The following is a 15,254-nucleotide window of genomic DNA, read 5'->3' as shown; positions in this document are numbered from 1 at the left end:
TAGGTTTGTGGTGCAGGTCTCACCTCATTCTGTAGGTGACGCCTGCTCATACCCATAGCATCCTTTCCCTAACCCAGTGAAAGACAAGCGCTTCTGCTGCTTTTTTGCTCTTAGCTGGAGGGAGCTCTTGCTGTAGGTGAAGCGGGCGGCCGCTCTTTGCTCAGTTTCTCCTCCTGAAGGCCTGTTAGTCCAGCTTGGGTTTTTGGCAGATTGAGAACAAGATGTCATTGATTGTGAAGGGGAGTGAAATCTGGCTGATCTCAATGTTTGTTTCAGCGGTTATGTAAACTTAGATTTTGAGGAGTTATTTTATTCTTCCAAATAACAGATTGACATACTGGGAAAGGACAGGACCGAATTGCTTTTGAGGTATCTGATTAATACAGAACATTTCTTTGGTAAAAAAATTAATGCATTGAAAAATGTGAAGGATATTTGAATTATTAATTGAAGGGGACTGGAACAGGGAGGAAACTTATTTTTTGTTATAACATGCCATTTTGTAAAATTGAGTTTTTTGATCATGTGGTTGAATTGCTTAATAAAAAAGTATATTCCCATCAAATGTCCTATTCATCCAGAATTAGGTTGTATATCCCAAATCCATATATAGGAATACATTTCTAGTAATCCTAGTTTAGTGATAATTCTGTTCTATACAGAAACACTTTCATTGTTTTTTTTTTTTCTTTATAAAAAGATAAATCTTGCCACCTGTTAGTCATAATATTGCCTTCTGGGGCCATGTAGAACAGATCTCTTAACCTACTTTCAGTTTTTATTATTGGGGTTTTAAATTGGAAACAGTTATTGGTTGTAAGTAAAAATGGTCTGCTCTCCTCCTCTCCTCTCCACCAGCTCACTCCGTAAAGTAACTGCTTGTTCAGATTTGTTTCTTTCCTGGCTTTTCAAGGTACATGTATATTTTACATGTACAGGTTTTGTTTCCATTCGAGTTTTTAAAATGAGATTGTACTGTGTGTAGTGTTCTGCAGCTTTTTTTTTTTTTTAACTGAACAGTTATCATATGGTTTTTTTCCCATGTTAGACGTGAAAGGCTGTCCTCCCCCTACTTTTTACCGGTTAACATCATTGTCGGATGTACTATAAGTTAATCATTCCCTTATTGTTGGACCTCTGGGTTATTTGGTACGTGAATGGTCTTGAACATAGCTCTTGCTCATGTGAGGATGCTGCTTCCCTGGGAGCTGTTTCTCCAGCTGTTTCCCTCATAACCCTCATACCACAGGGTCTACAGGAGTGGGGGTCTCCGCACTGCCCCCTTCAGACCATTCTTCCAGCATCCTCCATAAAAACACCCAGCTCTGACTGTCACATCGGACTGTGCCACACTTCCCCTCCTTATTATTCACTCCCCATCCTCCACCCTCATCACTGCAGGATTTACCGTCCTTCCCTCTGTTGGGGCTACCTTGGTGGCTCAGACAGTAAAGAATCTGCCTGCAGTGTGGGAGACACAGGGGACATGGGCTCGATCCCTGGGTCGGGAAGATCCCCTGGAGAAGGAAGTGGCGACCCACTCCAGTATTCTTGCCTGGAGAATCCCATGGACAGAGGATCTGGTGGGCTACAGTTCATGGGGTCATACAGAGTCAGACACGACTGAGTGACTAACACACACACACACACACACACTCACACTCACACTCCCTCTCTCTCTCCATCTCTCCCCCTCTCCCCTTCCTTTCTACCTCCCGTGATCATTCTTGAGAGAAGCCTGGTGGGCTACAGTTCCTGGGGTCGCATAATCAGACATGACTGACTCACACAGACCCACTCCCCTTCTCCCTCCCGTGATCATTCTTGAGCTACTTCTTTGGTGACCTTTGACTCCACCTCAGGTACGCCATCTCATAGGGCTGTGATACGGGATTTTAACAGATTCCAGAAAAATTAAACAGACATCACCAACTTTATGGTTAAGGATTTTCTTCGTAAAATGCATTTGTTCATAGCCGTAACTTCAGAATGTGTTAGCCATTCAGTCATATGACTCCACGGACTGTATAGCTCTCCAGGCTCCTCGGTCCATGGAATTTTCCAGGCAGGAATACTGGAGTCGGTTGCCATTTCCTCTTCCAGGGGATCTTCATGACCCAGGGATTGAACCCTGACCTTCTGCATCTCAGGCAGACTCTTCACCATTTGAGCCACCGCAGCAGCTAAGGTCCGACCGTTTCTGCTGGACTGATCCAAACCTTTATCATCTTGACCCACAGCAACTGCTGCAGCTTCCTAACTGGTCTCCTTACTCCTTCTTGCCCCGTCGCTCCTCCTCCTCCTGCTCCCCCACCTTCCAGCCTGTTCTCAGCCCAGCCACACCATAGTTGCCCCATGAAGCTGGCAGTGGGCCCACACTGGCATCTCTGCTCCCAGCTCAGTTCAGAGGGGAGGAAGCTCCAGAGTGCTTGTGGCTTTGCTGTCTGCTCCTCTGCCTTCCCTCTCGCCATCCAGGCCGTGCTGACTCCGTGCTGCCCCTGGACCATGTCAGGCACATTCCTGCCTCTTGGCCTCTGCTCTTCCTTGCTCCCCCTCTGCTTGCCATGTACATCCTCAGACTGGCTCCATCTCGCACCTTTTTAGGCTTCTGTTGGAAGATCACCTTCTCAGTGAGGTGACCTGACCACTAGAATGTAGGTCTCATGAAGGCATGAACTTTTTTTTTAAAACTGTTTTTTCCCTCTTGTTCAGTGCTGTGTCCCCGTGCTTAGAATAGTGTCTAATAAAGGGGGCCCAGGTTTGATTCCAGGGGAAATCAAAAGGGGCCAGGGAAATAGATCCCATATGCTGCAGCTAAGACCCGGAGCAACCAAATAAATATTAAAAAAAAAAAAGAATAGTATCTAATATATTCTGGGGGTTTGTCACATGAGCTGAATGACTGCAGTGGTTATCAGCTTTTCTTTTTATCATTTTCTTTGTACAAAGTTCAAACTTCACTGGACAGACAAAAGCTAAGACACAAACTTTTGTTTGTGTAAACAGAATATTAAAATTAGCTTACTGTGAACCCACTCTGTAAATATGTTACTTTTCTCAGCATGTTAGAATTTTCAAATCAATTTTACATATTCCCATTTAAGGCTTGGAGAAGGCAATGGCACCCCACTCCAGTACTTTTGCCTAGAGAATCCCAGGGACGGGGGAGCCGGGTGGGCTGCCATCTATGGGGTCACAGAGTCGGACACGACTGAAGCGACTTAGCAGCAGCAGCAGCAGCATTTAAGGCTGGTAACAACCCAGTGGGGTACGTGGTGAAATCAAAATTTCATGGAAAAGCAAATGGAGGCTCAGAGGTGTTTTATTCAAAGAGCAGGTGCTAAGTGGAAAGCTTCCCTTTAGACCTGCCTTTTTTCATTCCACGTGAAGCTCCTGTTTTCTCACTTAGAAATGTCTTAAAATGACAGAAACATGGTGGGGATCTGATCTGAAAGTCTGGAGACTGAGTCCTGATTTCTCCCTCTGGATTTTGGCCTGCCTTTTGTTTCTGCTTCGCAAGCACATGAAATAAACGGTTCGCTTTAAAATTCCTGACAATGACAGAGCAACAAGTTTTATTTCTCTCACCTGTGGAGGAAGTGGCCTCCACCCAGTTTTACTGAATTAGGAGGGAAGTGATTTTTTCAAGTGATAAAAAGAAATAAAATTCCACGTTCTTCCCAGAGGAGGAGTTAACAATTGGGAGAGTGGCGTGAGACCACATGTTGGTTTGTAAAAGGATATAACTTGTAAAGATGTTTCCTTTGATGCCTGTGATGAATATGGATGTGTTTCCCTTTTAGAGGGTTCTGATTAAATGACTCAATTAAGAGCAGCGCTGGAGGATCTAAATATAGGGAGAGGGCTCAGGCGGCCCTGCCTTGTGTATGTCACTCACCCCTACAGATGTGCGTGTTTGTGGTCATAAACAGCACCTGTGAGATCAGTGGAGCAGGAGCAATGTTCCAAAAACTGAAATACAGCAGGATTGGCACGTTTTTTTTTTTTTTTTTTCTTCGAGTAAAAAGGATAGTTTTTTTCCTCCTCTGGCCTATTCCATTTTCATCTGTGAATTTAGTATTGGAATTACTTACTGTTTTAATCTGATGAATAGACTTCAGAATCTGTTCCTGGTTTAAATTATAGATCTACCACTTACTAGAAAATGATCTGGGAAAAGTTACTTAACCTCTGACCCTCAGGTTTTTTAGTAAAATGGAGATAATGATATGCACCTTGAAAAGTTGGTATAAAAAGTCAATATGAGTGTAAAAACTACCAGTACAATCCTTCCATAAGGTAATAGCCCAACTAAAATAGTTTCTTCCATTTGTTAATGATTGAATCATTCATAACAGGTCACTTAATGGAAATTTACCACATTTAGCATTCTTTGCAAGCTGTAAAATTGCTCTTTTATGATAACTTAAAAGACTCAAAAGAATTTTTTTCCAAGAGACAGCTACTGCAGACCTTTTCCTCCTATAGACAAGACAGTGAAGTTTGGAAATGCCTCTGCTCTGCCGTCTCCAGTGTTTGAGGAGTAAGCAGTTGCAAGCCAGTAACTCTACAGTTCTTGAGTTAAGGTGACTACAGATGAGATTTATCAGAGCGAGGTCTTTCAGTTCAGTTCAGTCACTCAGTCGTGTCCGACGCTTTGCGACCCCATGAATCGCAGCACGCCAGGCCTCCCTGACCATCACCAACTCCCGGAGTTCACTCAGACTCACGTCCATCGAGTCCGTGATGCCATCCAGCCATCTCATCCTCAGTCATCCCCTTCTCCTGCCACCAAACCCTCCCAGCATCAGAGTCTTTTCCAATGAGTCAACTCTTCGCATGAGGTGGCCAAAGTACTGGAGTTTCAGCTTTAGCATCATTCCTTCCAAAGAAATCCCAGAGCTAATCTCCTTTAGGATGGACTGGTTGGATCTCCTTGCAATCCAAGGGACTCTCAAGAGTCTTCTCCAACAACACAGTTCAAAAGCATCAATTCTTTGGCGCTCAGCCTTCTTCACAGTCCAACTCACATCCATACATGACCACTGGAAAAACCATAGCCTTGACTAGACAGACCTTGGGACCTGGATGTCTTGATAGGCTTACCACGTACAGAAGCACAGTTTTCCATTATAAGCATAAATTTGAGAGGGGAATTCAGGGGGATTAAAGAATGCTGTACAACTTATAGAAACTTCCCTTTAACTCATATGGTAAGGAATCTGCTTGCGATGCTGGAGACCCAGGTTCGATCCCTAGGTCAGGAAGATCTTCTGGAGAAGGGAATGAATACACTCCAGTATTCAACTTTTAGAGGAGATGTAGAAAGAAGCCAGGTTTCTTGGTTGAAGTTGAGGACAGTAAGGAAACTCTGCTTTAAGCATTTACCTAACTAGACAAGTATCATCTAGTGAAACGAAACCAAACTGACGCTATTCTGCAGGGATTATGTATGACTAAGAAAAACTGACCAGGTCCCCTGTCGGCAGCCTGAATTTGTCAGGATGGAAGCACTTGTGTAGCACCGCAGAACCAGAAAGAGTTCTTGTCTTGAAGAATTTTCCAACACAATGAACATACATTGAATAGCGTACTTAGTCCACTTGAATATGTAAACTACAGCACTGTCGGTTAGAGACACATCTAAGTGTGACATCCGCACATCCTTGATTCTTTTTCATTGAGAGGACGCTGCTTTTGAAATCATTTGGCTGAAATGTTACAGCCTGCAGTGAACTTCAAGTGGCAGGTAGTAAGCGCATCCTTTTCTTTCTGATTCCTACGATTCCCGCTCACTTAACACTTGGTTGAGAGAGACCACATCTTGGCAGCTCTTGCTGGCTTGTCCCTCTGATCACACCTAAGAGACTGGAAGAGAGGCTGTCGGTGCCTGTGTTTTAAAGGCTCCAGTACCTGCATGATTGCATGATGAAAATTAGCTTTCAAGAGCTGGTCCTCTCTCCCACCTTCACCCCCTAGTTTCTCCAGATTTGGAAATCTGGAGATTTTTAATCTCTGAAAAAAATTTTAATGAAAAGGAGGCAGACTAGCTATTCTATGTCATCAGTCTCACATTTAGAAAGTGAGGAAAGGTTTGGAAGTAACTGAAACGGGCTGAATAATAAGAAACTCAGGAAAGTTGAAGTCTGTCTTCTGGGTGTTTGGGCTTCCCTGGTAGCTCAGCTGGTAAAGAATCCGCCTGCAATGCAGGAGACCTGGGTTTGATCCCTGGGTTGGGAAGATCCCCTGGAGAAGGGAAAGGCTACCGACTCCAGTATCCTGGCCTGGAGAATTCCATGGACTGTATAGTCCATGGGGTCGCAAAGAATCAGATACAGCTGAGCAACTTCCACTTTTCTGGGTGTTTGTGGCAATAGGACATTCTTGCTGTTCCAAGACCAGCAGAATTCCTCTGTGATCTGCAGTGGATGTTCACGTTGCTTTCTTGTATAGGTTTCTTATATGTATATTTATAGCTTATATATATATACACCCATATATATATACACACACGTATATATATTTACCCCCTAAGGACTCAGTCAAAGTAGAGTTCCTTTTAGCCCAACTTCTGAGCAAAGAAATAGGTGGTTTAAAAAGTGCTTTAAGTCTATCAGAGAGATAGAGGTTTTAGTCATCTGTACTTTTTTTCTTGTTCTAGGATTTTCTTTCCCTTCCTTTTGATTAGTGGCGAGCTTTATTTAGCTGTGTTTGACCTGTTTGAAATCGTTTGAATTGAAAGTTGAGGGCTAACTGCTTGTTTGATATATGAAAAAGAAATGCAAAGTGACTTACAGGACAAGGATCTCAAAACCACCTGAGTTCCTAGTTGGAGTAACTGGGAAAAGAAACATTTGAACAGATGATTTGTTGAAATCACAGACCATTGTTACTTTGGGGCCTTTTCTGAGACTGAGACAGCTGGAGAAAACCCTTCTCTCTCTCTCTTTCTCTCTCTACTTTTTCCTCTTTGGGATGTCATTGTACTTGTGTAGCAGTTTTAACTTTATTTTCCTCCCTCGTTTGCCTTAGGAGAAGACGATGGTGTCGCATTTTCCTTAGGGAGCTGTGTGATCAACGCTCTGTGATGCTTTTATTCAGAGCTGTTTGGAGTTGGTGCCATTCCGGTTGTGTCCTGTGTGTTCCCTGAGTACTCTCTCTGCCTGTCTTCATTACTGCTTTTCCTTGGTCCCCTTCCTAGGGTTGGTTTTCCAGCTGGTTATGTGAGCGTGTGTGTGGCTTCAGCTTTCCTGTTCAGGCAGTCTGTGGGGTGTCTTTGGTTCTGCTTTTAAGTAATAGGTATTTTAGCTTTATCCAAAGCTTGGTAGTTTCCCAATTCTTCATAACTTTTCATTAATTCTGTAGCCTACTTTTATTTAGGCCTGTTTGGTATGGTTCTCCCCTTCTTTCTGTGAATTCTCCATCGTACTCTTCCCAGCAAAGCTCATGGCAGTTCTTGGATTCTTGGTTTAAAAGGGTTGCTCCTTATGTTTTAAAATATATACTAGCATCGAGTCTTTGGAATATTTTTATTTGCAGGTCTTCATCTTTTTAAGCATTTTCAACCCAAATCTATAGTGTCTAGTCTGTGATTCTGTGGTTTCTGTGAGTGTCAGGAATGTTTGGGTGTCTGTTTTATCCTTCTTGGCAATCATGATTTGTTCTGAGGAGTCTGCTTTTGGTTAGGAGTATATATGGAGAAGGAAATGGCAATCCACTCCAGTATTCCTGCCTGGAAAATCCCATGGACAGAGGAGCCTGGTGGTATATGGTCCTGTTGGGTCGCAAAGAGCCTGACGCAACTGAGCAGGAGTATGTGGTTGACATTAGTACCTACATGAAATAAAGCAGGTTAAAAAAAAAAAAAGTCCATTTTGAAGTAATGAAAAGTTACATTACAGATTTCCTGGTATGTTCACTTTTTGACCCTTTTTGATATTTTAATTTAAGCATCTCGGGGGAGGTAAGAGTTCTCATCAGGCCTTGAATCCTATCTAAAATTGGATGTTAGGCTAGAAAACACCTTTCCGCAGTACTAATTAATATTGCCACCAGTCACTTTATGCAGTACACCTCTGAGGTACTTCCTGTTTCCATGGCATTCTAGTGAGGTGTATGGTGAAATGATTTAGACATGAAACCACTAAACTACAGGAATCATATAGTTTGCTTAGGATTTCTCAAAAGCCCCACAGTCGCTCTTTGAGAACTGGAGTCTTTTTCTGTTTCTTCACAAGATCATCAGTTTAAGAAGAGCTGGTGGTATGTCAGGAAATACACATGGAGTTTATTTAGTTACTTGGAAATACTTTCTCCAGCAAAATGGATCAGACTTTTTCGTAGAAAGATAATCTTTACAAAGTTGTCTGCTCTCTCAAGTAACTTATCCAATAGTTAAACAGTTCTAAAGCGAAGTTAATCAATATCCCATACTTTTAGTTCCTTGATTCTTTTGATCTTTATGCCTTGATGTTTTACCATTAGAGTTAAGACAGCAATGAACCAAAGAGCAAGAGGTTGGGGCCTGGGGTGAGTCACTTGCTTCACTGACAATAGACCATTTATCTACTTTTTTTAAGGTACCTGGAAGGAGTCTGTGATACTTTTCCCCCAGTCGCTTTTGGAGCCTATATTTTATGCTGATTTGGTTGAACAATTTAGTTATTCCTCAGTATTTAAAGGGATCATTTATTTTGTCTAGTTTACTGAATTCATGCCAGTGCACAGATTGTAACAGTGCTAGTCTGAAGCTGCAGAGGGCGACTGGCCATCATCTGTCCCCTCTTCTTGTGCTTTTCTCGATTTGTAGTGCTTGGCAGCCCCCAACCCTCACCCCACCCCACCCCCATGTCTTTTTTTCGTATCTTCGGATACAAATTAGAATAATTTTCCTTTGAAACTTTCAGTGGGAATCTGGGATCTGAGGTATTGCATGGCAGAGAGTGTATTTTGTTGATACTCACACAGTTGGATAATGACATGTTTCTTTACTAGATGAGGCAGAGATGAAGAAAACGCCCCTTGTGCGATTGGCTAATGAGGGTTCCTTTCAATGTAGAGTGAGTTCACACAGCAGTTAAAGTTAGTTTACAGCTTTTTGCTTTTTTTTTCTTTTAACATTAAGGAATACCACATAAGTTGCAGAATTCAATAGCCATGTCAAAAGGAGCATTATAAGCGTATTTTTCACATTTGGTTTTGGTAGTGCTAATAGAAATCCTTTCCATGAGTGAGACTCTATAGGGAAAGGTACTGACTTTAGAACCCTGTCTTAAACTGCATTTTTATGACGTCCTAAATCGGGTCCCACTGTAAGTCTAATCCGATTTATAAGTAGACTTTGTATGTGGCTTGAATTAATGAATTGAGGTGGTTTTTTTGTGTGTCATTTGCAAATATTTGTGTATAGAGGCTTTTAAAATTTTTTAAAGTTACAGATTTTCATTAAAGAATGTTTGAAAAGTTTTAACAAGTAAGAACGAGAGAGACTTAACCTTCCAAACCCAGCCACTGTTAATACTTTGATATATTTACACAGTTGTTCAAGCTATATACACAGTTTTATATTCTGCTTAAGGTTTTTTCCAAGTTATCATTTTTATGAACATAATTTTTAAGGACTACATAATATTCTTTTGAGTGGGCTATACTACAGCTTCCTTAACTATTTTCAAATTTTTAGATATTTATTTTTTTCCTTACAGTAAAGAATACTCTGATGAAAATCATCGTGCAAAAACAGTTTTACGTTTTCACTGCAGAATATTTCCTTAGTGTACCTTTCTAGAAGTGAAGCTACTGGAACAAATCTCGCCCTTTTTTTAAGACTTCTTGGGGGTTCTTTACCCGTTGAGTGCTTTTTCGTCTTTGTCAGTGTGAAATGTTTGTATTTGGAGAAGAGGGAAGGAAATCTCTGTTTGCTGACTCATGTTTTTATTTTGCACTTTAAACTGATAAGGCCACTTAGCTCTTGACATAAACTAAAGCAGGAAGTACCAAAAGGGGCAGAAAAAAATGAGTTGTCTTGCCAAGGCCATCGTGTCATGGACTCTTGAGTTCCTGATGGGAGGTGGGTTACTTCTTTGACTTGAATATAAAAAAAAAATGCTTAACCCAAGGAGGCAAAAATCAGTCATCAACCTGCGTTTTGTTTCATATGCACATTTATATGCAAGAGTTTATGATCTTGTCCTTTTAATATTTTTAGTGGCATCAACTCCCACCGCCCCCTGTCCCCCTATGCCTGCCCCGCCCCCCCCCCCATCCCCCACAATTGGCCCTAACAGTGTGGGTTTTGGTTGTTGTTGTTACTTTACAGGGAGGCCCGGCGTGCTGCGGTTCATGGGGTCGCAAAGAGTCGAACACGACTGAGCGACTGAACTGAACTGATTGACAATGTTGTGATTCAGTTTTTTGATGTTGTTTTTATTCCCTGGGTGGAGAGGCCTTCTATATTGAGGATGTCACCTTAGCTGTCTTTCTGAAACATGACTCTAATCACACTGATGCTCTGATTTAAAACCTTCCATTTGCCCACAGGATAATAGGCATCACAGGCCCTTCACAGTCTTGCCCTGCCCTTATTAGCCTTGAATCATCTACATCAACCTTGAACCCTAGCATTTCCCTGATGTCGGTTAGAACTACCTATTTAGAAAAGTGGTTTAAAATTTGAGGCTCTAGAGCCAGAAACATGGGTTCCCTCTCTGGCCCCACCACTTACAACCGTGCACATAAACCTTGAACAAATTAATTAACTTTTTCTGTATTTCACTTTCTTTACCTGTATAGTAAGGAAAACAGAATGCTCTCTTAAAGAGGGTTTGTCACAAAGTTTAAACCAGGTAATAAAGGGAACAACAGTGTCTCTCATGTAATGACTCCAAATATTAGTTCTATTGTTTTGCAAAATTCTGCTCATCCTGTAACGATATTTCCTCTTTGGGAAAACTTCCTGAAATCCCTGGAATTAATTGTTCCTTCCTTTTCTTCTCTCCTTTTCTGCTTTTCTGTATTGTCGGGCAGCATTTTTCCATGCGGTAGAGCTTTTGTGACACAGTCGGTGGTTGGTTCATGGTCGGCACATGCGCAGTACAGGGGCCGTCTCTTCTGTTCCTGCGCTGAGTTCACCTGGTTCCACTCGGAACTCCTCTCCTGCTGAGACCTGCACTTGCCTCAAGACTGCTCAGCACAGTCCTTGAACTTGGCATACGGGGAGCCAGTTTCCTTTCCGAGAGCTCACTGTTAACACACTGGCTCTTCGGGATGGAGCCATCTTTGTCTCTGGCCTAAGTACTTAGGTACTTAGTTGGGTAGCCTAAGTACTTAGCAGGCACTCCGTGCAACTTCGTTGAATGAATGTCGATTAGAATAGCTAAAGCAAAGGTCTGAAATTGTGGTCCTCAGTCTCCCCAACTCCCCACCCCACCCCACCCCACACGCGCCTTTTATGATAACTCTTATCAGTTCTGAGTTTAAAATAGCCCCAAGTGATTTTGATAGAAACTCACCTCCTCAATTTGAAAACTGTTGACTGAAATATAAAAACGCAGCTTTTGGAGTTAAAGAAAAGGACATACAGGATAAGGAGAAATGTATTCCACTGATAAATTGTTACTAGAGGACAAGGAAGAAAGTTGTCTTTCTTGTTCTTTTGCACAATTAACCTTTAGTAAAAGTAAATAATCATTTCAGGAGGTACACTCTGACCAAGTGTGACTCTTGATGATAGCATAGTGTTTTGTTTTCTCTTTTATTGTTAGACAAAAATAATGCCACTTTCAAAGAACTGGTAAATCTGAGTAAAACTTTACAGAAGGGAACAACTGAGCCCCTATAACCTATTGAGTAAGTAAAGCTCCACTCTTGGCCTTCTAATTCCTTCAGGGAGCTAAATCATTCATCAAACATTTATTGAGACTGATATGTGCCAGGTACAGGGCTCTGCTCCAAAGACAGGAAGACAGTCAGATAGAATTCCATTTTCCTCTTGTGAGGAAGTAACTGCTGGCATGTACAATTTGCTGTGATAGCAGTCCATCATTATTATCCCTTTCAGTTCTCAGAATCAGTAGTGATTTCCCCCTTTTACTCCTCTTACTGGTAATCTCTGCCTTTTATTGATTAGTTTTGCTAGAGGAATATCTGGTTTTATTAGTATTTTCAAAAAGTCAACTTTGATTTTATTTTCCTATTTTATATATATATTTAATTTTTGCTCTCATTTCCTTTAACTGTCTTTGGGTTTAATTTTTGTTCCTTTTTTTTTTTTCTTTTGGTAGATACATAGAAAATTAGTTGCCAGCTGCTTTTATTTTCTAATTATGCACTTAAGAGTATAAACTTCCCTCTAAGCATGGATTGAGCCGCATCCTACAAGTTTGATGTGTCAGATTTTTATAATCATCCCATTTAAAACACTTTCTAATTTCCCCTATATTTTCTTCTTTGACTCACAGGTTATGTAAAAGTGTAATTATTTTCAATAACAGTATTTGGGCATTTATTCTTAGTTGTAGTATGATCAAAGAGCATATTCTGTATCGTTTTATTCCTTTGATATTTGTTGAGATTTGCTTAACGGCCCATTATACGGTCCTGTGTTTTTTAAAGTACTATGTATGCTGCAGTTGCTGGGTGCATACATGAACTGAGTCAAGTTTTTAAACATGCAATCTCCTAGATCTGTCAATTTTTATTTGCTTGTTTTGTCATTTACTCTGTTGATCTCCCACTAAGACTGTTTGTCATTTTAACTATTTCAGTTTCTACTTTATGTATTTTGAAACCATTACTACTTGGATAAAAAATTAGGATTGTGATATATTCATGGTAGAGCACCTCTTTTAACATTATAAAATGTCCCTCTTTTATCCTTGGTGATACTTCTTTCTTTGAAGTCTCTTTTGTCTGATTTGATAGCTCTGTGAACTTTTTTGTTTAGAATATGCACAGTACAGTTCTTTCCGTTCTTTTTCTTTCAACTTTTCTCTGTCCTTATATTTGATATGTGTCTCTTGTAAGTACACTGTATATTTTCATTTGGCTTATTTAGTCTCTTGATTTGTAAGTAATTCTCGAGACTTTGAGGATTATATCTGAATCTTACTGTTTTCTCTTTGACCCACCTATTATGTACTCCTTTTTGTCCTGAAGTTTTTTTGGTTAATCATATCTTTAAATAGAATTCCATGTTTTTAATTCCTCTATTACCTTTTTATTGCTTTTAAATTATTTTTTCAGTGGTTGCTTTATTATGACATGAATTCATAATTTGTATCTAATAATTTAATGCTTTAGCATTGCCTGGGTAGTATAAGGACCTTAGAAACTCTAAATTCATTTATCCCTTCTGCTTTTTTGTTATGCATTTTAATTCTGTCTTTTAAACACCGCAAGATATTCCTGTAATTGTTTGGTAAAGTCAGTACCCTTATGGAACTCTTCATTTTTTCCTACAGTTTCTTGCTTTTCCCTTGTGCTTGAGAATTCCTCCTGGAAGCCAGTTATTTCAGATTTTGTTTGTTGTAAAGCACTTTTATTTCGCAGTCATTTTTGAATAACTTCTTTCCCTCTGAGTATCGCGTTCTGAGTTACCAGCTATCTGCTACATTTGGCAGGCTCAAGATACCATTTTACTGTGGTTTTGTTCTCATTGTTCCTGTTGAAATGTCAGCTGTCATTCTTATTGCACTCATTTGAAAGTATTGTGTCTTTTTAAAGATTTTTGTGGTAGGTTTTCAGCAATTATACCATGATATGACACATGAAAACCTGTGGATTTCTATGTCTCCTTCTTGGGATTTGTAGGGCTTCATGAATCTGTGGCTAGATGTCTGTTGCCAGTTTTGGAAAGTCTTTGGCCAGTAACTTTCAATATACCAAATCCTCTCTCACAGTTTTTCTCTCCTTCTTTCCTTTCATCTTGATCTAGTCTAGTATTAAGATGATTCTAGGCTGTTTCTAAACACTATCCATTTCAGTTTAGCCCTTGCACTAGGGCATACCTCTTCAGGGGTCTCAGCGGAAAACCTGGTATGTTTACCAGAATTTCTCCTTGGCAGGCCCTCAACTCTGTTTTTTTTTTTTTTTTGGATGGGGGGACTCTCCTCAACACTGTGAGACTCCTGAAATCTCTGCTTGGTCCTTTAGCTTCTTTCTACTTGGCTTCTTACAATGTAGCTTTGGCAAATGCCTTGAGAAGAAAAGCAATGAAGAATGTTTAGCTTATCACTTCATCACTTTTCACATCTTTCCAGATGTGGCCCCTCATGTCCTGAGTACTTTGATTACTTATTGATGCCTTTAAAAAGTTGGGCTTCCCCCCCGCCCCGCACCTTGATTTATTCATTTGTATTTTATTCAACTTTTATAGTTGTTTGGGGAGGAGGTTGATTGGATACCTGCTATGCAATCTTAGCTGGAGTTGGTGCAAAGTTATCATCTTTCATCTTTTTCACCATTTGCATTTTTATCTAGTGAAGAGTAACTGGAAGGTTTAAATGAAACAGCTTGACTAAAGTATTTGGTACAGTATGGGTTCATGCATTTGATTCGTTTCACGTCAATAAAAAGCATATTTGAAGAAGCAGAGAATGAATTTCCTACCTTAATTCCCTAATAGTCCAAAGGCATAGACTTATTTACTGAATAAAGACCCTAAAATGTTGCTACATTTATCTAGTATAAATATAACTAACTACCTTTTCTTTTAGCATGAGATACTTGAGCAAACCAAAAACAGATGTTAAGACTGTTGTAGTTCTGTTGCTTTTAGTTTTTGTTGATTGAGGTATATTTTGAAATAAATATTTTAGAGCCCATGAGTGACTATAAATATAAAATATCACAGTATCTGTTGAGAACTTGAACTTTTTTTGCTTCTACCTCATAACTCGTATAAAGAGTAGCATACTTCGTTTTAAATTGCATCTCAGTTTATTCATCTATAAAATTGCAATGATTGTATTACCTAGTTGAAATAATTATTTAAAGGGTTAAATACTGTGCTGGTCTGCTGCCATAACAAAATACCACTGATGGAGTGGCTTAAATAAAATGCATTTCTTACAGTTCTGGAGTCTGTGAAGTCCAAGATGAAGGGTCCAACCAGTGTGGTTTCTGGTGAGAGCTATCTTCCAGGCTTGTAGGCAGCAGCCTTCTTTCTGTTTCTGCAGGTGGCCTTTCCTCAGTGGGTGCACACATAGGGCAGGAGAGAAATCTCTCCCTTCTTATGAGGCCACTAATCCTCTCAG

The 15,254-nt window shown here is 40.4% G+C and overlaps 1 protein-coding gene across 14 annotated transcripts in view; it reads left to right on the top strand.

Annotated features, from left to right (window-relative positions):
• SMAD1 (SMAD family member 1) overlaps positions 1–15,254 on the top strand; it is an 82,898-nt gene that overhangs the window by 20,692 nt on the left and 46,952 nt on the right. For 2 of the 14 annotated variants that reach the window (XM_060400626.1, XM_015101507.4), the window contains exon 1: positions 1–15,123. This exon is cut by the window's left edge and continues 19,939 nt beyond it. The exons of 10 other annotated variants lie outside the window; for them this stretch is intronic. The gene's annotated coding sequence lies outside the window, so the exon portion shown is untranslated. 2 more of the 14 variants (XM_060400627.1, XM_060400623.1) reach the window with 1 other exon arrangement.

The sequence above is a fragment of the Ovis aries genome, chromosome 17 (assembly GCF_016772045.2).
Source record: "Ovis aries strain OAR_USU_Benz2616 breed Rambouillet chromosome 17, ARS-UI_Ramb_v3.0, whole genome shotgun sequence".
Classification (NCBI taxonomy): Eukaryota; Metazoa; Chordata; class Mammalia; order Artiodactyla; family Bovidae; genus Ovis; species Ovis aries.
The sequence above is the reverse complement of the archived record's forward strand: the minus strand, read 5'-3'. Positions and strand labels throughout refer to the sequence as shown.